At 37.7% G+C, this 22,072-nt stretch overlaps 1 protein-coding gene across 7 annotated transcripts in view; it reads left to right on the top strand.

The window, feature by feature from the left end:
• LOC139171947 (receptor-interacting serine/threonine-protein kinase 2-like) overlaps positions 1-22,072 on the top strand; it is a 68,825-nt gene that overhangs the window by 7,584 nt on the left and 39,169 nt on the right. Inside the window, exon 1 of one of the 7 annotated variants that reach the window (XM_070760488.1) lies at positions 20,234-20,321. The exons of the other annotated variants lie outside the window; for them this stretch is intronic. The gene's annotated coding sequence lies outside the window, so the exon portion shown is untranslated. Of the gene's footprint in view, positions 1-20,233; positions 20,322-22,072 lie in introns of those variants that run through there. 7 annotated transcript variants of the gene reach the window in all.

Raw genomic sequence — 22,072 nt, 5'->3', positions numbered from 1 at the left:
CTCACTCACTCACTCACTTATTTATTTATTTATTTATTTATTTATTTATTGCATTTGTATGCCGCCCCTCTCCGGAGATTCGGGGCGGCTAACAGCAATAACAAGACAGCGTAAAATAATTAATAATTAATTATTGATTAATGCTCTTAATAATTTTTTGCAGTTTCTGGCACTGGTGCATGCACAAAGGCCAGCTGATTGTCACGAGTGCATGCGTGCTAGAAACACGGAACAGGAACAGTCGCCGGTGCGTGTGCCAAATCACGTGATCCCGTGTGCCACTTTGGGCACATGTGCCATAGGTTCGCCATCCCAGCCCTACATCATTTTAGTCTCTTCTTGAAAGCCTCCAGGGATGAAGCTCCCACAACTCTGAAGGCAACTTCTGTTCCCTAGATTGATTGTCAGAAAGTTCCTCCTTATTTCTAGGTTGAATCTTTCCTTGATCAGTTTCCATCCATTATTCCTTGTCTGACCTTCAGGTGCCTTGGAAAATAGCTTGACCTCCTCTGCTCTGTTGCAGCCCTTCAAATATTGTGATATAATTTGTTCTTCCTCGTCCTCTTTCTGTGCTCATTCATTTATCGATTTGTCAAATTTACATAACCTCCCATCTTAACTATATTCAACATTATTCTAGACAGGATATTATTTGTTTTTGATTGGACTGGATTGGATTGGATTGGACTTGACTTGACTTGACTTGACTTGATTTGAATGCCATTCCTCTTCGAGGACTCGGGGCGGCTGACAACATATCAAAACAATAAACAATATACATATCTAAAAAATCCAATAAATATAGCTAAAAAAATTAAAAAACTCTAATAACATTTAAAACCGTACATTCCCATTCACACAGTGAGACCTACTACACTCATCGGCCAGAGGGCTAGGGTCTAATGGCCCCAAGCCTGGTGGCACAGATAGGTCTTTAAACTTTTACGGAAGGCGAGGAGGGTGGGGGCAGTTTGAATCTCTGGGGGGAGTTGATTTCAGAGGACCGGAGCCCCCACAGAGAAGGCTCTTCCTAACATAGGTCCGTGATGGCGAACATAGAGCCATATTGGAGGGCACGCCAGACATTAATTAATTAATTAATTAATTAATTCATTCATTCATTCATTCATTCATTAATCAATCAATCAATCAATCAATCAATCAATCAATCAATTAATTAATTAATTAATTAATTCATTCATTCATTCATTCATTCATTAATCAATCAATTAATTAATTAATTAATTAATTAATTAATTAATTCATTCATTCATTCATTAATTTATATTTTGTCCAATGCACAATAATGCACAATGAAGGTTATATAGAGGATATACTTGAGTAAAATATATTAGATAAAGAATAGAAGTGAAAATATAGGAATAGAATATATCAATAAGGGAATAGAAAATATTATGAGAGTTGTAAAAGAAGAATAGAATAGAAGAATAGTAGATATGATTTAGGGGATATAGGAGAGACAATAGGACAGGGGACGGGAGGCAGGCTAGTGCACTTATGCACGCTTATGCATTACTAGGTTTGGGCTCCAGCACACATGTGCGTGCTGGCCAGCTGATTTTCGGTCTTGGGAAAGGCCGTTTTGTTCTCCGGATGCTTCAGGGAAGCCCCGAAGGCAATTTTTTTTCCCCCCAACAGACAAACCGGAAGTTTGGGAAAACGCGCTTCCGGTTTTCACGTTGTGCTGTTTGTTTGCACTCCAGGGCTTCAGGAAGCTTCCCTGAACCCTCCAGAGTACAAAAAAACCAGCACAACTGTAAACCGGAAGTGTGTTTTCCTAAACTTCCGGTTTGCCCATTTGGGTATTTTTCCATCTACCAGGCTTCAGAAAGGCCTGTGCGCAGGGCAGGGGTGTGTGTGCATGCATGGGTTGGGGGGAGAGAAGGGGTGTGGACACTTGCACGCATGCTAGCCCCCACCCCCACCCCTTTTGGCACGCAAACCAAAAAAGGTTCGCCATCCCTGATATAGATAGCGCTTGACTTACAAACATTTATTGAGTTGCTGTTCAGATTTGCTCTTAATTCTAGGTTGTATCTCTCCTTGATCATCTTCCACCCATTACTTCATGTTCTGCCCTCAGGTGCAATGTTTTGTCTTTGCTCTCTGTAGTATTAAGAGCGCCTCCTTCTCTGTTTTCTGTTATAATCTACAGCAGTGTTTCCCAACCTTGGCAACTTGAAGATATTTGGACTTCAACTCCCAGAATTCCCCAGCCAGCAAATGCTGGCTGGGGAATTCTAGGAGTTGAAGTCCAGATATCTTCAAATTGCCAAGGTTGGGAAACACTGATCTACAGCACACCCTTTTCTTGCTTCTGTTTTTTTTTCCTTCCCTTTTAAATATTTTCATTATATTCTAAACTTAGCTAAGAATGGTCTTTGGGAAGTTCCTCTATTGAAAAATAGCCTGCTAAAAACTGCAAAGAATTAACAGTTTTGGCGGAGTATTTAGAATTGCCTGGGAAACTCCCTTTCTCATATCTCCTTATCGGCTGAGGTCATTTTTAAAATATAAATAGAAGGCAGCGGTTTTTTATTCTGAATTTGAAATCCCCTATGTTTTGTTGCCATTCAATTGCTATTTTTAAAAAATGTGGTCAAAGCAAAAGCTTTGATGGGCAGGATAGTAAGATTAGCTGTTTTAAATGTGTGCAATACAATGCATTTTATCTTGTGCTATCTTTACAGATAATCACTTGAGTAATATGTTCCTGTTTACACAGCAGTCAATATTCCAGCATTGTTTCTCTATTTGCCACTGATCGAAGGATGATTGGGTTAGAGCAGTGATGGCGAACCTATGGCATGGGTGCCACTGGTGGCACACGGAGCCATATCTGCTGGCACACGAGCCATTGCCCTAGCTCAGCTCCAACGTGCAGGTGTGTACCAGCCAGCTGATTTTTGGCTTGCACAAAGGCTCTGGGAGGATGTTATTGGCTTCCAGAGAGCCTCCGGGGGAATGGGGGAGGGTGTTTATACCCTCCCCCAGCTCCAGGGAAGCCTTTGGAGGGTGAAACATCAGAAGTTGGGAAAGAAGCCGTTTCCAGCCTCCAGAAGGCCTCTGGTGGGTGGGAGAGGCTGTTTTCACCCACCCCAGACATACTCTTTTGGCACCCGAGGAAAAAAAGGTTTGCCATCACTGAGTTAGATGTTAGCATGAATGTCAGGAGAGAGGGTTGCTTATGCCTATTTGCCGATGACTCTAAAGTGTGCAATAGGGTTGATATTCCTGGAGGGGTCTGTAATATGGTAAATGGTTTAGCTTTACTAGATAAAAATGGTCAAAGCAATGGAAACTGCAGTTTAATGTTTCCAAATGTAAAATAATGCACTTGGGGAAAAGGAATCCTCAATCTGAGTATTGCATTGGCAGTTCTGTGTTAGCAAAAACTTCAAAAGAGAAGGATTTAGGGGTAGTGATTTCTGACAGTCTCAAAATGGGTGAGCAGTGTGGTCGGGCAGTAGGAAAAGCAAGTAGGATGCTTGGCTGCATAGCTAGAGGTATAACAAGCAGGAAGAGGGAGATTGTGATCCCCTTATATAGAGCGCTGGTGAGACCACATTTGGAATACTGTGTTCAGTTCTGGAGACCTCACCTACAAAAAGATATTGACAAAATTGAACGGGTCCAAAGACGGGCTACAAGAATGGTGGAAGGTCTTAAAAGCATAAAACGTATCAGGAAAGACTTAATGAACTCAATCTGTATAGTCTGGAGGACAGAAGGAAAAGGGGGGACATGATCGAAACATTTAAATATGTTAAAGGGTTAAATAAGGTTCAGGAGGGAAGTGTTTTTAATAGGAAAGTGAACACAAGAACAAGGGGACACAATCTGAAGTTAGTTGAGGGAAAGATCAAAAGCAATGTGAGAAAATATTATTTCACTGAAAGAGTAGTAGATGCTTGGAACAAACTTCCAGCAGACGTGGTTGGTAAATCCACAGTAACTGAATTTAAACATGCCTGGGATAAACATATATCCATTGTAAGATAAACTACAGGAAATAGTATAAGGGCAGACTAGATGGACCATGAGGTCTTTTTCTGCCGTCAGTCTTCTATGTTTCTATGTTTCTATGCATATGTTTTGGGAGTGTCGGGTAGTACAGAAATTTTGGAAAGAGATGCAAAATGAAGATGCTGAATACAAAATGGGTGATCATAAAGGAAATGGCATTACTAATAGCGAGGAGGAATATGGGCGGGTTTAAAGAAATTAAAGAAGTAGCTATAGAAAGCGCCCAAGTGGTCATAGTTTTACGTTGGAAGGATGCAACAAAATGGACGTTACAAAATTTGTATTGGTGCATGGTGGAACATGTTCAATTTGAAATTATAGAAATTAAAATGAATATGATTGATGAAAATAAAGTGGAAAAACTGATGGGAAGATGGGATAGGGTCAGGGGTTTTATGGCTAGTAGAATTCGAGACCGAACTATAAAGAACAAATTGGAATCACTCTACACTTTGCAAACACGTTGATGTTCCTGGTTGTAAAATAATTATAAAATAGTACACCCTCATTTGGTGGAGGGACTGAATGTATGTTGTCGGGTGGCAGGAGCACAATTCACCGTGCACTGTTTTGTGTTGTGTGTTTTTATATTATAAAAATCAATAAAAATTTATATTTAAAAAAAAGCCATCACTTTATCCATATTACAGGTAATACTCAACTTACAACCAGCAGTGGGTTGCTACCAGTACAGTAGCGGACTGCACACCAGTAGCAGTTGCCAGATTGCACTCCAATGGCAGTCCTATGGGTGCCGCCACCTTTTTTGTATTTTTTGTTTCATGCGCATGCGCAGAAGCAAAAACTCGTGAAGGGACACATTCATGCGTGTGATTTTAGGGTGGTTTTGCTTTCACGCCTACGCGGAAGCAAAAAAAATTCGCCAAAATCTCACACATGGGTGTGCCCTTTTGCGAGATTTCAACACGTATTTGCTTCTTGTGCATACGCAGTAGCAAAAACACGCTGGGTACACACGTGCATAGTGCACGCACACAGACAACTTAAGCTGCGCACAGTGCACCAGTAGCAATGGTATTAGCAATCAGCAACTGCTATTTCATTAATTTATTCATTTAGGAAATTTATATTGCTGCCTATTCACATGGTGCCTCAAGGCACTTTACAAGAATATAAAAGCTTCATATTAAAATATATATATTACTATTATTATTATTATTGGTGTTGTTTTGTTGTTGTTGTTGTTGTTGTTGTTGTTATTATTATTATTATTATTATTTATTAAACTTGTATGCCGCTCTTCTCTGAGGACTTGGGGTGGCTCACAAAATATAATACAATAACATGTGTACAAATCTAATAGTTAAGAACTCTAAACTAAAATCCATTTACATTTTAAAAAAACAGTCAAGAGGGGGCATAATCTAACTGCCCCAGGCCTGGTGACATAGATAGGTCTTAAGGCTTTTGAGGAAGGCGAGGAGGGTGGGGGCAGAGTGAATCTCTGGAGGGAGCTGATTCCAGAGGGCTGGGGCCGCCACAGAGAAGGCTCTTCCCCAGGTCTCGTCAGACGACATTGTCTGGTCGACGGGACCTGGAGAAGGCCGACTCTATGGGACCTAATTGGCCGCTGAGATTTGTGCAGCAGAAGTACAATACAACTAATAAAAAAGGAACTTCCGGTCTGGATTGAGACCACAGCGGAGCTTCCCGGGCAGGGCTCTGCCCCGAGGCTCCTTCTACCCCTCCGAAGGTCGCGGTTGGCGATCGGATCGGGTCCTGATGGCCCGATCCTAGAACAGGGGGCTCCCCTCTGTCCGAGGAGCCGCCGCCGAAGCTCCGGAGACAGTGGTTTGCCCTGCAGCTTCAGAGAAGGGAGAACCGATCCTCTTCTTAAGAGGATACGGCCAGTGAGATCTCTCCAAACCTAGCAGGAAGCAAGGGAAAGTCAAAAGAAAGTGAAGATTGTTGCAGTCTATTTGACCGAAAAAAGAATACAATAGACAAGAAAACTCAAGGTAAAATTTTATTGTTTCATGTGTAAAAACGGAAGATTGGATCATAGTAAAAGTTATAAGTGAAAGTTTTTTCTTCAACAAGGCGAAGGTGAAAGTTATTGGAAATTTGTATTCAACCGCAAGTAACAGCCGGATCTAATTTCTTCTCACTTTCGTTTTTCACTTTGAACTTGAACTTTGAATTTTTGAACTATTAAAAATATTGAAGGACTAACAAAATAACTTAAATTTGACATGACTTTAGAAAAGATTTAATTCGCAAAGATGAATAGAATTTGGAACTTTTAAATCGTCAGCAAACATTGTATCCCGGGCTCTAATTTTGACAGCGGAGGGATAAAGAACACTTTTGCTGCTCTTTTTTTCTCTCTGTCCTTTTCTTACAACAATAAAATGAAATAAATCAATAACTTGAAAACAAATGGAAAATAAAATGAATTGATATATCAAAGTTAAAAGAACTCATTTAGCCCTCTTTTAGGACTGTTCGCTTTTGGATTACTACCTTTGGATTACTTGCTGATCGCTTTTGGATTATTTGTGGAGATTTTTCTTGTATCTGCCCTGGACTGTGAAGCATAAATTGACTCCATTTTAAGCCTTAAATAGCGGAGATTTTGTCTGCATTTGCCTTGGACTGTGAAACATCAACTGACTCCATTTTAAAATAAAAGAAAACCTCAAATCTGACTTTGCTTTTAATTGGAAAACTGGAACTATACAGAAAATAACGACATAGAAGCCTATTTCTTGATATTATTGGATTTACAACATTTTTTATTAACAAAGACTACTTGATTCATAAGAAGACTATAAGTATATAATATCTATATTTTGTGTTTCAAATTAATTCTTTTTTCTTTTTTTCTGTATTGTTGTTTCTAAAAGCAAATTGACTTAAAACATATGCACTGTTAACAAACCTTGGTTCCCTGCTCTACCTTAGTGAAATCAAAAACCCCTCTTGTCTCTCTTAAGACAGTCCTTTCTTTCTTTATTACTTTTTCTTCTTCTTTTCTTTTTTCTCACACCTTCCTTCTTTTATTACTTTTTAGACACATTGCCATTCTCTCTCTTTCTTACTTTCAATAGGTACTTTCCTTTTTTTATTAGATTTTCCTTCCTTTTTCCCCCTCTTCTTTCTAAAAGTGTTATACTTTTTTTCTTTCCTTTTGACTTTGCTAATTTAAAGTTAAAAGATAACTTATTGTGAATTTTGCTAATAATTTGATTGACATATTCATTGTTTTCATTAGGTAATAATACATTGTTATATTTTAAGGGAAATTGGTAGTAAAGCAAATTGAACAGGTTTGGAATTTATAGGGATTCTCTTCCTTTTACTACATATAAATTAACAGTAATTTTAAATTCGAAAATGTCAAGCACTTCAACTTATGTTAAAACAGTTAAAAAACAAGCAGCTGCCACAACTTCATCTCCACAAGGATCACCCCATCCTTCCCCGACACACCAGGTTTTATCTGTAACTATGTCTACTAAGGAGAAGGACAAAGACAAATCGCTGCAGCCTACTCTGATAATAATACAAGAAACCTTAAATGCAATGAAGGACTTTATGCTTAAATCTCAAGAAGATGCAACTCAACAAAGAGAAGCCATAAAATCAGAGTTGGCGGAATTCAAAACAGAGATGGCTGAACTGAAAGCAGACATGGGAGAAATGAAGGCACAGATGAAGGAGATGCAACAAACCTTACAAGAAAGTGAAGACCGTGTTAAAACAGTTGAAGAAAAGACTGACAAAATTGAAAAGAGAATGGACTACCTTGAAGGTAGAGCTGACTCACGATACAGAAGATATGATGAATCAATTACTCACTTGGAGATACAACGTGCTTCGCATGGGCTACGATTTCAGAATATAATAGAAGAAAAAGATGAAGATTTAAAGATGACTATGGCTGAAATTATTGGAGGAATACTCCAGGTGGACCCCACGGAAATATTGAGAGAAATCGATGAAGTTTTTAGAATTTCAAATAGCTACATTCGTCGCCACAATCTCCCGAGAGAGATCCATATCAAGTTTGCAAGAAAGACCCTGCGAGATGAGATACTGCACTGGGCAAGAACATCAAAACTGCAACACAAAGGATTTGAAATAAAAATATTAAAACAAGTCCCAAGAAGTGTCAGAGAAAGTAGAAGAGACTACCATTTTCTAACTAGAATTTTGATCAAAGAAAATATAACCTTTCGCTGGCTTATTCCAGAAGGAATATCATTGACTTGGCGTTCTAGAAGATATAAGTTGGAAAACCTGGATCAAGCAACGGATTTTTTTGAAAACAGTGGTATAAGCCAACTGGAACAACCAGCAAAACAACAAACTGTTCAACAACAACCAGTACAACAGCAACCAGTGAAAGAATCAGCAACACAACAGGAGCAAGCCATGGGGGCTATCGCCCAGACAGTAGAGCAGGACCAAGGCGCTAGAAGAGTTCAACCTCAGCGCGAAACCAAAAAACCCAACAAATGACAATAAGTAAAGACTTAAAAATCTTTTCCGTAAATGTGAATGGACTTAACGAACCAAAGAAAAGGAAACAAATGTTTTCCAAAATTAGAAACCAAAATGCTCAAATTGTAATCCTACAAGAAGTGCACATTAAAAAAAGTAATCAGAAATTATTATTGAATCCTAAAATTGGAAAAATGTATGCTGCATTAGCAGATCAAAAAAAAAGAGGAGTAGTTATGTATGTTGAGAATTCTATAAATTCCAAACAATTATTTAAAGATGATGAAGGTAGAATTTTGATTGTACAAGTTGACATTGAACCTAGACCTCTGGTTATTGTTTCTATCTATGCCCCTAATGAAGACCAAATGACATTTTACAAAAAATTACATCAAATAATAGCAGAGTTAAATATTGAAAATATATTAATAATTGGTGACTTTAATGCTATCACAAACAGACAATTAGATCATTCTGGGGGAAAAAATAATAAAAGCAAAAAGAGAAGAAAGAATTTATTACCTAGCACTTTCCAAAAAATGAAAGCGGAATTATTATTAAATGATATTTGGAGGGAAAGACATCCTCATAAGAGACAATATACTTTTTACTCTAACCCCCATAAAATTTGGACAAGAATAGACATGGTATAGGCTTCAAAAATAACTGCAGAACAAATAAAAGAGGTCGAGATAGATGTTAATACATGGGCTGATCATAATCCTGTAGTAGTTTATATGAGAACTAATAATAAACAGGTTAATTGGCGAATGAATAGAAATATTTCGAAAGACAAGAAATATAAGGATTGGATTGAAAAAGAATTAAAAATATTTTTTGAAATTAACAAAAATTCTGACACTACTCCACAAAATCTATGGGACACAGCTAAAGCATACATAAGAGGATTAACGATATCTTATACAGCAAAATATAACAAGGAAAACAAAATAAAATATGAACAACTAATAAATGAACTAAAACAACTAGAATCTTTATCACAACAAAATACAAAGAATAAAGATTTGAAAATAAAAATAGATGTAATCAAACATAAAATTAGATTGATAGAACAAAATCAAATAACTGAAAAAATAAAAAGAGCAAAACAATATCACTTTGAACATGTGAATAAACCAGGCAGATGGCTAGCATATAAACTTAGAAAACAGAGGCAATCAAAAATAATTAAAAAATTAGAAGATAAGGACGGTTTAATAAAATATGATACAGAAGGAAAAGCAGACATTGTATATAATTTTTTTAAAGAACTATACACAAAAGATAATATTAGTGAAGATGAAGTTTTTAACTACTTAGAACACTCAAAATTACCACAAATAACGGAAGATCAACAGGCGATTATGGATGGACCAATAAAAATGGAAGAACTCCTAACAATAATTAAAAAACAGAAAAGTAACAAAGCCACTGGCCCAGATGCCATACCGGCAGAATGGTATAAAATAGAAAATGAAACAATAAGAAATAATATGTTAGAAATTTTTAACGAATGTAGACTTGAGGGTAAAATTCCTAAATCCTGGTCGGAATCATTAATAACCCTAATTCATAAGTCGGGTATGGAACCAGAAAAAATTAAAAACTACAGGCCTATATCATTATTAAATGTAGATTATAAGATATTTACTGCTATATATGCAGACAGACTTAAAAGAGTTATAAATGGGATAATACATCAAGATCAAAATGGCTTTTTACCAGGTAGACAAATTAAAAATAACCTTAGAGTTGTCATAAATACGTTAGAGTATTATGAGCAACATCCAGGGAAAACATTATCATTAATGTTCCTAGATGCTCAAAAAGGTTTTGACAACGTTAATTGGATATTTATAAAAATGCAATTAAATAAAATGAGATTTGGTCCAAAATTTGTCAATTTAATAGATGCCATTTATTCAAAACAAACAACGAATATAATATTAAACAATGAACAATTGGAAACCCTTGAGATAAATAAGGGAGTTCGCCAAGGCTGCCCTATATCACCTTTGTTATTCATTATGACTTTGGAGATTTTATTAATCAAGATAAGAGCAGACCCCAAAATAAAAGGTCTAACTGTAGGAGACGAGACTTATAAAGTCCAAGCTTTTGCAGATGATTTGACTTTTATAATTGAAGAACCGATAACGACAGTCCCAATACTAATGCAGACAATAGAACATTATGGAAAGGTAGCAGGTCTAAAGTTAAATAAAAGTAAAACACAATTTTTAACCAAAAATATGAGTAAAATACAAGAAACTAAATTAGAATGCATTTCCGGAATAAAGATTGCTAAAAAGGTAAAGTATTTAGGAATATGGTTAACAGCTAAAACAATAACATTAAAAAATGATAATTATATAAAATTATTGAAAGAAATAAAAAAAGATTTAGAAATCTGGAACAATTTAAAAATATCCTTTTTAGGAAGAGTGGCAACAATTAAGATGAATATTCTGCTCAAAATTTTATTTCTTTTTCAGGTAATTCCAATAAATCCAGGGAGTACTTTTTTCAAAAATTTAACAAACATAGTTAAAAAAAATTTATGGCAAGGAAAAAAAGCAAGGATAAAAATAAATTTTCTAGAGGACATCAAAGAAAGGGGAGGTTTCGGACTTCCAAATTGGAAATTATATTATCTGGCTGCCGCCTTAACATGGATTAGAGATTGGATAACTTTAGAAAATAAAAGAATATTAAATTTAGAAGGACATGATCTCATGCTTGGATGGCATGCCTTCATATGGTACGATAAGGAGAAAAACCACTCATATTTCAAAAGACATACACTAAGGAAATATCTAATAGAAGTCTGGAAAGAGATAAGGAAAAATCACTTTTTAACCATTCCAGAATGGCTTGCCCCTCTAGAAGCAATAATACACCCAAAGTCCATAAAGGACAAAAAAATAATAAGATATAAAGATCTATTAAATGACCAAATGAAATTAAAATCCAGGATCAAACTACAAGAAGAAGGGATAACAATAGATTGGTGGTACTACGCACAGATTCGATCCAGATACCAGAAGGACAAAACACTCTACATCTTTAATAAGAACAAAAATTTGTTAAGCAACCTAATTACTCTTAATCGAACAAAAACAATAGGGAAAATATATAAATTCCTCATCGCACACAAAAATGTAGAGTTGACTCTAAAAGATAATATGATAAGATGGTGCAAAAACATTGGTAAAGAAATAGATATAGATACATGGGAGAAAGTCTGGATTAATAATTGGAAAATGACTAAATCAGTATCATTAAAAGAAAACCAAATTAAAATGTTTTATAGATGGCATCTCCCACCAAATAGGATAGCAAAAATGTTTCCTAAAACTTCTCCATTGTGTTGGAAATGTAAGAAAGAAATAGGAACCTATTACCATCAATGGTGGACATGTGGTAAAGCTAAAATATATTGGAAGACGATAGAGAAAATAATAAAAGAAATTATAAAGCAAGATATAGAAATTACCCCGGAATTTTATTTATTAGGAATTACCAATCAGATTTATAAGAAAGAAACTTTATACTTAATTATACACATATTGACTGTGGCTAGAATCACCTACGCGCAGAATTGGAAGGGGGCGGAAGTCCCCAAAGAAGAAGAAGTTATCGCTAAAATATTAGATTGCGCTGAAATGGATATGATGACAAGACGTCTAAATGATCAAGAAGATACTAAGTTCTACGAAACATGGAACAAAGTTTATAAATGGATAGATAAGAAAAAATAAGATATATAATTTATTTTTAGTAAACATGTGGTACTTATTTTTGCTTGGGTTATATTAGTTCTAGTTAAATTTACTGTGTTTAAGGATTATATTAGAATTAGTTTAGATATAAGAATTACTTTATATATAAGTAATATGGTAAGAATTTTGGTTTTATATATATATTAGTAAAAATGTGAAAAACTTTAACTCAAAATTTAGCAAAATTTTCAATATTCAACATGTATCTAATTATGTATTCTTTTTTTGTATTTGAATCTATACTTTCAAGATAAGCGGGGAAAATGTATCCCCATTTTGTGTTTAATGTTTGTATGTTTGTTTGTCTATTTTACGAAAATCAATTAAAAAAAAACAAATAATAAAAGAGACAAATAATAAATTAATAAAATAATCCCTCAATCCTCCCCCTGACGACAACACATCCCACAAGCTATTTAATGGGCTCCATCCCACTCTGCGTTTTTCAGGCCCGCTGGCGGAACCAAGTCTTCAGTGCCTTCTGGAAGAGTATCAGAGTTGGGGCCAGTCTAATCTCTGGGGGAATGATGTTCTAGAGAGAGGGAGCCACCATGGAGAAGGCCCTTCTTCTGGGTCCCACAAGGTGCATCTCCCTTGGGAATGTGACCCACAACATTTATTTATATATTTATTTTATTGATTTGATTTTTATGCCACCCTTCTCCTTAGACTCAGGGCGGCTTACAACATGTTAGCAATAGCACTTCTTAACAGAGCCAGCATATTGCCCCCACAATCCAAACCTTGGAAGGATGGAAGGCTGAGTCAACCTTGAGCCGGTGATGAGATTTGAACCGCTGACCTATAGATCTATAGTCAGCTTCAGTGTCCTGCAGTACAGCACTCTACCTGCTGCGCCACCCCGGCTCAACATTGCTTACCTCCCCACTATAGTGGGTCAGGCAGATGTGACTGGCAAGAGACGGTACTTCAGATAACCTGGCCCCAAGCTACGAAGGGCTTTAAAGGTGATAACCACCTTGAATTGGGCCATGGAAGCAAATCGGCAACCAATGCAGCTCCCGCAGGAGAGGTGATGCATGTGCATGCCGAGGTCGCCACAAAACCATGTGGAGTGCTGCATTTTGCCCCAATTGGAGCTTCTGGATACTCTTCAAGGGCAGCCCCATGTTTAATGAGCGTTTGAAGTTTAAAAAGTGACTCATGGCTTGGTTTTCATGCTCAGAACTGCTGAACCATCCCCCTGGTTACCTGATCAAAACTCAGCTGCTTGGCCATTGACATATGCCGTATTTTTCGGACTATAAGAGGCATTGGTGTATAAGACGAACCAAGGTTACAAAGAGATAAATAAGAAAAAAAGTTTATGTCCTCCCTGGGAGCACTCTGCAAGCCTCCCAAACCCTCTTTGTGCCCCATTTTTCACAAAAACGGACCTCCTCTTTTTTTTTCAAAAATGGGGTGCTCAGAAGGTTTGGGAGTTCTGCAGAGAGCTCCTGGGTACTGGGGGAAGATAAAAATGCCCCAATTTTTATTTAAAAATTGCCTATTTTTCTCAAAAATGGGGGTGCTTTTGCCTTCCTACAGCCCCCAAGAGCATGTGGGTTGGGTTTCAGGAGGCCAAAAATTGCTGTATTCGATGTATAAGTTGCACTGATATTTCCACCCTCTTTTGGGGTGGGGGAGGTATGTTTTATACTCCGATAAATACAGTAGTCAGTCCATGACTGAACACTTAGACTTAATTAATAGTGAGAACCAATTTTTGGAGAGGGGCGGCATACAAATCTAATAAATTATTTATTATTATTATTATTGTTGTTGTTGTTGTTGTTGTTGTTGTTGTTATGTCAATACAACACAGCAAACGAGATCACTATGCTGGATTTCGTATTTCCTCATCAGTCGGGCGCTTCCCAAGCACCTAGGACTGCGTGATGTAGCGGCGAATTATGTTTGCCGATCCCAGTAAAGCGGCCTTTTGCAATTGACACGTGAAGATTTTGTCAGTTCCGATGGTTTTCAAATGTCTGCTGAGATCCTTTGGTACTGCGCCCAGCGTGCCAAGTACCACTGGGACCACTTTCACTGGCTTATGCCAAAGTCGTTGCAGCTCGATTTTTAGATCTTCGTATTTCACTAATGTCTCTAGCTGCTTCTCCTCAATTCTGTTGTCCCCTGGGATTGCGATGTCGATGATCCATACTTTCTTTCTCTCCACAATCAGGATGTCTGGTGTGTTATGCTTCAGAATTCGGTCAGTCTGAATTCGGAAGTCCCACAGTAGTTTTGCTTGCTCATTTTCGACTACTTTTTCGGGCTTATGATCCCACCAGTTCTTTGCCACTGGTAAATGGTAGTTCCGGCACAAGTTCCAGTGGATCATCTGTGCCACAGCATCATATCTATGCTTGTAGTCAGTCTGTGCGGTCTTTTTGCAGCAGCTGAGTATGTGATCGATTGTTTCATCTGTTTCTTTATTATTATTATTATTATTATTATTATTATTATTATTATTATTATTATCATCATCATCATCATTATTATTATTAAAACTCTGGCTGGGAAAAATCCCAGCCCTTTGTGACAATCCATGCCCAAAGTAGTTTCCTGCATTTTTCGACCACTAGCTCCCATGCAAACGTCAGCCTTGACTGTCCCTGAGAAATACAAAAGTGAAAGTCAGGACTGCAGATTGGCTGTTTTTACCACCCACAGAGGAACAATAAAGTCCTTGTGCAAAACTTTTTTTTTCAGAGGGCCGGGGATTTTCCAGTCATATTACATGAGCAGTGTTTCAAAAAACCTGACAATGAGAGAGAGGAAGGGAGGGGGAATCAGAATAATAACATTAGGGAAAACCAGATCAACCCCCCTCTGACCATGCTTGGCCAGTCACAAAACTTTGATGGGATGGAAGAAGAGAAGTAACAGAAAGGAGGTAGAAGAGAGGAGGGGGAAACTATGACATAACACAAGTCTTTGTTGATTAGCCCTTGGGCCATATCAAAGTGCAAAGTTCCAATAACGAATTATTACTGCCATTTATCCTTTAGTCTCCAGGCCTGATCATCTTAGCTGCTGTTCAATCTTTTGTTATCTTTTGACATCAAGATGATAAAATGTTTCTCTCATACGGTGACCAAGGTGGAACAGCACAGCCTTCATCTTTTCCAAGAGAAGAATGTCACAAATTGTTGCTTTAGTATATTGTTTATGCACAACAGGGGTAGGTTCCTTCCAGTTTGGGCTGGTTCACCTGAACCGGTAGTGACCCACTGGCGATGTCACGATGACATTGATGTTGGATAAACATCTGTCTGAAGTTGTGTAGGGTTTCCTGCCTAAGCAGGGGGTTGGACTAGAAGACTTCCAAGGTCCCTTCTAATTCTGTGTTGGAAGGGACCTCTTCTGTTCTGCTCCGTTCTGTTCCGTTCCATTCTAAGCCTAAGGCAGAACTGGAACTCCCAGTCTCCCAGTTTGATGTCTTAACCATTACATTCTTCCTAAGTGCACTTGGGAAATTGTTAAGGGTTAAGGTGTTGATCTTCTTGGAGTTGTGGCAGAAAGCAAGAAGAATCAAAGCTAGTTTGATCTCTGGGTCGGATGGTGACAAACAAACATGTCCAACCTGATTAACTAGATTGGTGTGCCGGTTGTTCGCTATTCTAGGCCTTGCTTTCTGGATATTGTAATAGTTCTGGTATGTGGGTAACCAACATGCCTTTTATTAGTAGTGTTTTTCCATCTGATACTCTGACATGGTTATTGCCATTACTCAGTCTGCATTGCTCACACACACAATATCTCAACTTTGAAGGATGGGGCTAGGGCAGCATTAACTGAGTGTGCATGGAGCATTTTTTTGATATTAGCTCACCCACATTTGGTACACTTCATTGCCCTCAGATGTGATGATCCCAGATACTGTACTTTGCAAATCATGGTTTTGGCCCCATTCAACAAAATTGCCATTTTATACCACTTTCACCAAAGACTTGTACTAGGCCCACTTTCCACCATCACTACTAACTCCTCGAGGGCTACCAGTTTGGAAGAGATTAGAATGAAATTTATAAGAATTCTGCCTGTTTCTTGCCTTTTCTGTTCATTCGCTGGCTGGGGAATTCTGGGAGTTGAAGTCCAGATCTCTTCAAGATGCCAAGGTTGGGAAACACTGCAGTAAATAGATAGGGAAATTGTATCTCTTTGAGGAGAGGCCAGGCACCCTAACCCTAACCCTTGACATGAGTGACGTCAAGTTGGCCACCTTTAAACCAGTCACATGACCTTTAAGCAGTGAAGGGCTGCCAAAAATTTTACTACCACACTGGGGGCGTGGCTTATGCAGGAGGGCCTGCATTTTCTTTCAACATCTTTCAGTGCAAATTGGGTGCTCTGGGGTGGAGCTCCATTTTCGCTACCCCACTGCATTCCCCCCTCTGTCCAGGCAGCAGCCCACCCCTGTCTTTAAGCCACCCCCCCCTGGTCACATGTCCGTCACGCCATGGGGAAATTTTTATGACTGGCTACAGGAAAGGGCAATGATAAAATAAATAAATTATAAATTTTCAAAAGACATTTTTTTAAAAAAAAAGGTAAAAGTAACGCAAAGCAAAATGTTAACAAAATAATAAGAAGGTATGAGGAAAAATTCTCCGATTGAACATTCTAAAAGAGTGGGGAAATTACTTTTCCCAAATGTTTTGTTTATATGTTTTGTTTTATTTTCTGTTATGTTTATTTGTTTATCCATTTGTTTGTTTTTATTTACTTGTACTTATTTTGTTTGCAATGTCTTTGTGTGTGTGTGTGTGTATATATATATATATATATATATATTTATATACTATATTTACAGCAGCACGAAGCTTATAACTTCAGCCTGATGATGGTGAATGTGATTTCACCGAAACGTCGCATAGACACTCAAAATATTACACGGGGCAAAACCCGAACTCAGAACAATCTGCATACATATACCCGTGAAAATCTACGAATATATATATATATATATGTCACATGTTTTTTTGCTGAATTTGAAAATTATATATACGGTATATATATAAAATAAATTCAGGAAGAAGATAATCTGGGTTGCTGTTTCATTGGCACCAGGCAGAACTTGTGAGGCACATTGGGGGGCACACCTTCCTATATATATATATATATATATACTATATGTTTTCGTAAATTTTCACGGGTATATGTATGTAGATTGTTCTGAGTTCGGGTTTTGCCCTGTGTAATGTTTTGCATGTCTATGCGACGTTTCGGCGAAATCACATTCACCATCATCAGGCTGAAGTTCCAATCCAAAAGATTGGAACTTCAGCCTGATGATGGTGAATGTGATTTCGCCGAAACGTCGCATAGACATGCAAAACATTACACAGGGCAAAACCCGAACTCAGAACAATCTACATATATATATATATATATATATATATATATATATATATATATATATATATATATATACATACATATATATATACATATATATATATATATATATATTTGTGTTGTTGTTGTTGTTGTTATTATTATTATTATTAAGAATAATAATAATTATCTAGCATGCTTGTGTAATAGATCTCTACCCATGTCCAAAAATAGTGTATTAGGTCAGGAGAATGGAGAAGGAGTTGTCAGAACCATGAAAGAGTGAAGCAAGAGGAGAACCCCTCTTGCTTCACTCAGCACAGTTCCTCTAATTGGGCTATTTTTGGACACAAATTTAGCATATTTCCAAAACAGTGCTAGATTGTACCTTCCAAAATGATCTGAGTCACTGGCACAAGATACCTCAGTTCTAGACTGCATTAACAGAGGGGTAGAATCAAGATTATGTGAAGTGTTAATATCACTTCATAATGCCTTCACGAGGCCACACTTGGGATACTGCATTCAGTTTTAGTTGCCTCGATATAAAAAGATGTTCAGACTCTGGAAAGAGTGCAGAGATGAACAACAAAGATGATTAGGGGACTGGAGGCTAAAACATATGAAGAACGGTTGCAGGAAGTGAGTATGTCTAGTTTTAATGAAAAGAAGGACGAGGGGAAACATGATAGCAGTCTTCCAATATCTCAGGGGTTGCCACAAAGAAGAAGGGGTCAAGTTATTCTCCAAAGCACCTGAAGGCAGGATAAGAAGCAATGGGTAGAAACTTATCAAGGAGAGAAGCAACTTAGAACTAAGAAGAAATTTCCTGACAGAGAGAACAATCAGTGAAACAACTTGCCTCCAGAAGTTGTGAGTGCTCCAACACTGGAAGTTTTTAGAAGACATTGGAGTCTTTGGAACATCACAGCTCTTTTTGCCTCTCGGCCCAACTAGGGGCCATATTGCAAGGCAGATAAGGTTTTTTTAGTAGCCGGCAACTATAATCTATAGATGTAACATATTTTTGCTGATAATGAAAAGGAAGGGAGACTACTATAGATCTATTTTAAGCTTATTTGCCTTCATCATGTGGTCACAAGGTAGAGGCCCCGGGTTCAAATCCCAGTAAAAAGGGTGTGGCTACCTGATGAAGGCACATAAGCCCGAAATAGATCTAGTAGATCATTATCAGCAAAAATATGTTACATACATATATAAACTAACTAACTAACTAACTAACTAACTAACTAACTAACTAACTAACTAACTAACTAACTAACTAACTAACTGTTTGTCTGAAGTGGTGTAGGGTTTCCTGTCAAAGGAGGGGATTGGACTAGAAGACCTCCAAGGTCCCTTCCAACTCTTTCGTTCTGTTCTGTTCCTCTACAAGTTAGTCTTAAGTGGCAAACTGCCACTTAAGCAACTTTAAAACGGCTAAATCCAACGCAGTGTGTACCCAAGGAAAATGAACAATGCTTGGGTTTTTCCACTCACTAATGAGGTTGGCAAGAAATGCAGCTAGAAAAGAATTTACAGTATTATTGTCTCTTGTGACATTTAGCAGCAGAGCAGGTTGCAAAAATACTTGAAGATGCATGGGGGCAACACTTCAAGGCACAAGTAGTCCATCCCCTAGTTACTCTATTTTACCCCAAAAACTTTAACCTTAGATTGTCTACAGTCGACCTCTCCCCGTTTCTAAGAGGTCTGTATCCGGTTTTGAGAACAATTATTAGATGTTTGGGGCATCATAAGCGTCCTCCAAGTTTTCAAAAATTACCGAAACTAGCAATTGAGCTACTGTAAGTAGCAATGTTGCTGGATTTTTTCATGTGTTGATGTTTTGGAGACTTTTACAACCAGACCCACCATAGAATACAGCTCATCTGTTTGGAACCCATACTCATTTCTAACATTAACACCCTCGAAAATGTCCAAAGATACTTCACCAGAAGAACCCTTCACTCCTCTACCCATAACAGAATACCCTACGAAACTAGACTTACAATCCTGGGTCTTGAAAGCTTAGAACTATGACACCTTAAACATGATCTAAGTATTGCCCACAAGATCATATGCTGCAATGTCCCACTTCAGCTTCAACCACAACAACACAAGAGCACACAATAGATTCAAGCTTAATATTAACCGCTCTGAACTTGACTGTAAAAAATATGACTTTAGTAATCCGGTTATCGAAGCGTGGAATTCATTACCAGATCATCCCCTAACCCCCAACATTTTACCCTTAGACTATCCACAGTTGATCTCTCCAGATTCCTAAGAGGTCAGTAAGGGGCGTACATAAACACACTAGAGTGCCTTCCATCCCCTGTCCTATAGTCTCTCCTATATCTCATATTTCTTCTCTGCTATATCCTCTATAACCTTCATTGTGTATTATTGTGTATTGGAAGGAATAAAAAATAAAAAATAAAACCTTGGTGGAAAATGAGTTGCAAGCTTTTTTAGGCATGAAAGAGTTACAATGAGAACTGCCTGGGGGAATTTTGGGCCTTGGTCAGCTGAACGAGGAGGAGGAGGAGGAGGAGGAGTTTAACAGTGTCACTGACTCATTGCCATCTGAGCTTCAGGCTGTTTTGCTGATCCGGCTGCTAGAAATTCTGTCCACGAACTTTGCTTAAGACCATTCCTCCGCTTGGATCCTTGGAGGTAAGTCCAGATTTTTTTCCTTCAGGGAGTTTCTTCTGCATTCCACAATTCAAAGGGTGGTTTGGTCTGCCTTCTGACTATTGCAAGTAGAAAAATATACCGTACGTGTGGCTGTTTTGTTGCTGAGAAAAATGAATACCGGTACTTTGCAAACTTTGATAAGGCAAAGAAGCATGTAAACAATGAGCAGAAATAATGACATGCAGTTGGAAAGCTTTTTGGGTTGATCACTTGAGAATGAGGTTTGGAAAGTTATTCTTGTCGTATCAGGAATTCTTTCTTTCTTTCTCTCTCTCCTTTTCTTTCTTTTTCTCTTTTTCTCTTTTTCTCTCGGTCACTCTTTTTCTTTCTTTCTTTTTCTTGTTTTTTTTCTCTCTCTCTCTTTGTCTTTCTTTCCTCCCCCCCTCTCTTTTCTGTTCAAGGAGTCTGTGGCACTTCATTTGAAAGTGGTTTGTGTAATGGTCCAGTCCCTTTTATGGTTATTACCCTGACATGTATTACTAAATGGTTTTTCGTGGATTTTTTTAAAATGTTCAATAAAAATAGCTGATTGAAAAGGTCCTTTTAAAGTTTCCCTTTTATTCCCCTAAAGGATCCCCTCCCCAATTCTTCTTTATAGTTAGATTTGAAATGGAATCTGATCTTTTCAATCCTTTTGTTTTCTGAAAAACAATAATGATAATTCATCCCAAACTGCTTTTAAGAAACCATTGTGGGGACATTCATAAGATGGCTTTACAAGTAAAAGTAAGTTCCACAGAAGAGTATGGTTTTACTTACAAGTAGGCATGTTTACTCTGTGGTATCAAAGAATAATTGTCTTGAAATCAATACTATAAGATATCCATTTTTTGCAAAAAAGAAAGTCAGGAATAGTTTTTACAATTGTCAACACAGGCATTTCCTTTCCTGTTGAGAAAAGCTCCATGACTTGTTAGAAGATGGTTTGGATATTTTCAATCATCTTTGGTCAGGAATGATGGGGTTTGAGGTCACATTTCCTAGTTGTAGAGGTTCTGCAAGATTGCGATTCCTGTTTGAGGTAGGAAAATTGGTTTTGATCTTGCTTTTTGTTTGGCTTATATGTTGAGCTTTCTAGTGCTTTTTCGGTGACTTATTGATGCATTATAAGGCTGTGGTTTTGCCATGCCTTCAATGATAATGATAACGATGGTGGTGACTGCTAGTCCACCATCATTGAGTAACCCTGCCTTCAGGAATTTAAAATCTGCCATTTAACACAAGGAAAGCAATAGAGGAAATGTCAGGCATGGCCAAGGAACAGAGTAAAACAAGTTCAAGATGCATTTGGTGGACAGCTCAATGAAGACGTCAATCCAGTGCGCAGCAGCAGTAAAAAAAGCAAATTCCATGCTTGACATGATTAGGAAGGGAATTGAAAATAAGTCAGTAAGTGTTGTATTGCCTCTGTGCAAATCGATGGTGAGACCACACTTGGAGTACTGTGTACAGTTCTGGTCACCTCATCTCAAGAAGGATATAATGGAACTGGAAAAGGTGCAAAAAAGGGCAACAAGAATGATCAATGAAATAGAGCCCCTCCCTTATGAAACCAGGTTGCAACGCCTTGGTCTCTTCAGCCTTGAAAGACAGCGTGTAAGGGGTGACTTGATCAAAGTGTGTAAAATCATGCATGGGATAAAAAAGATCACACAATACTAGGACAAGGGGGCACTCCCTAAAGCTCATAAGTAAGAAAGCGAGGACAAATAAAGGGAAATATTTCTTAA

Source organism: Erythrolamprus reginae, chromosome 9, assembly GCF_031021105.1.
Source record: "Erythrolamprus reginae isolate rEryReg1 chromosome 9, rEryReg1.hap1, whole genome shotgun sequence".
NCBI lineage: Eukaryota > Metazoa > Chordata > Lepidosauria > Squamata > Dipsadidae > Erythrolamprus > Erythrolamprus reginae.
The sequence above is the reverse complement of the archived record's forward strand: the minus strand, read 5'-3'. Positions and strand labels throughout refer to the sequence as shown.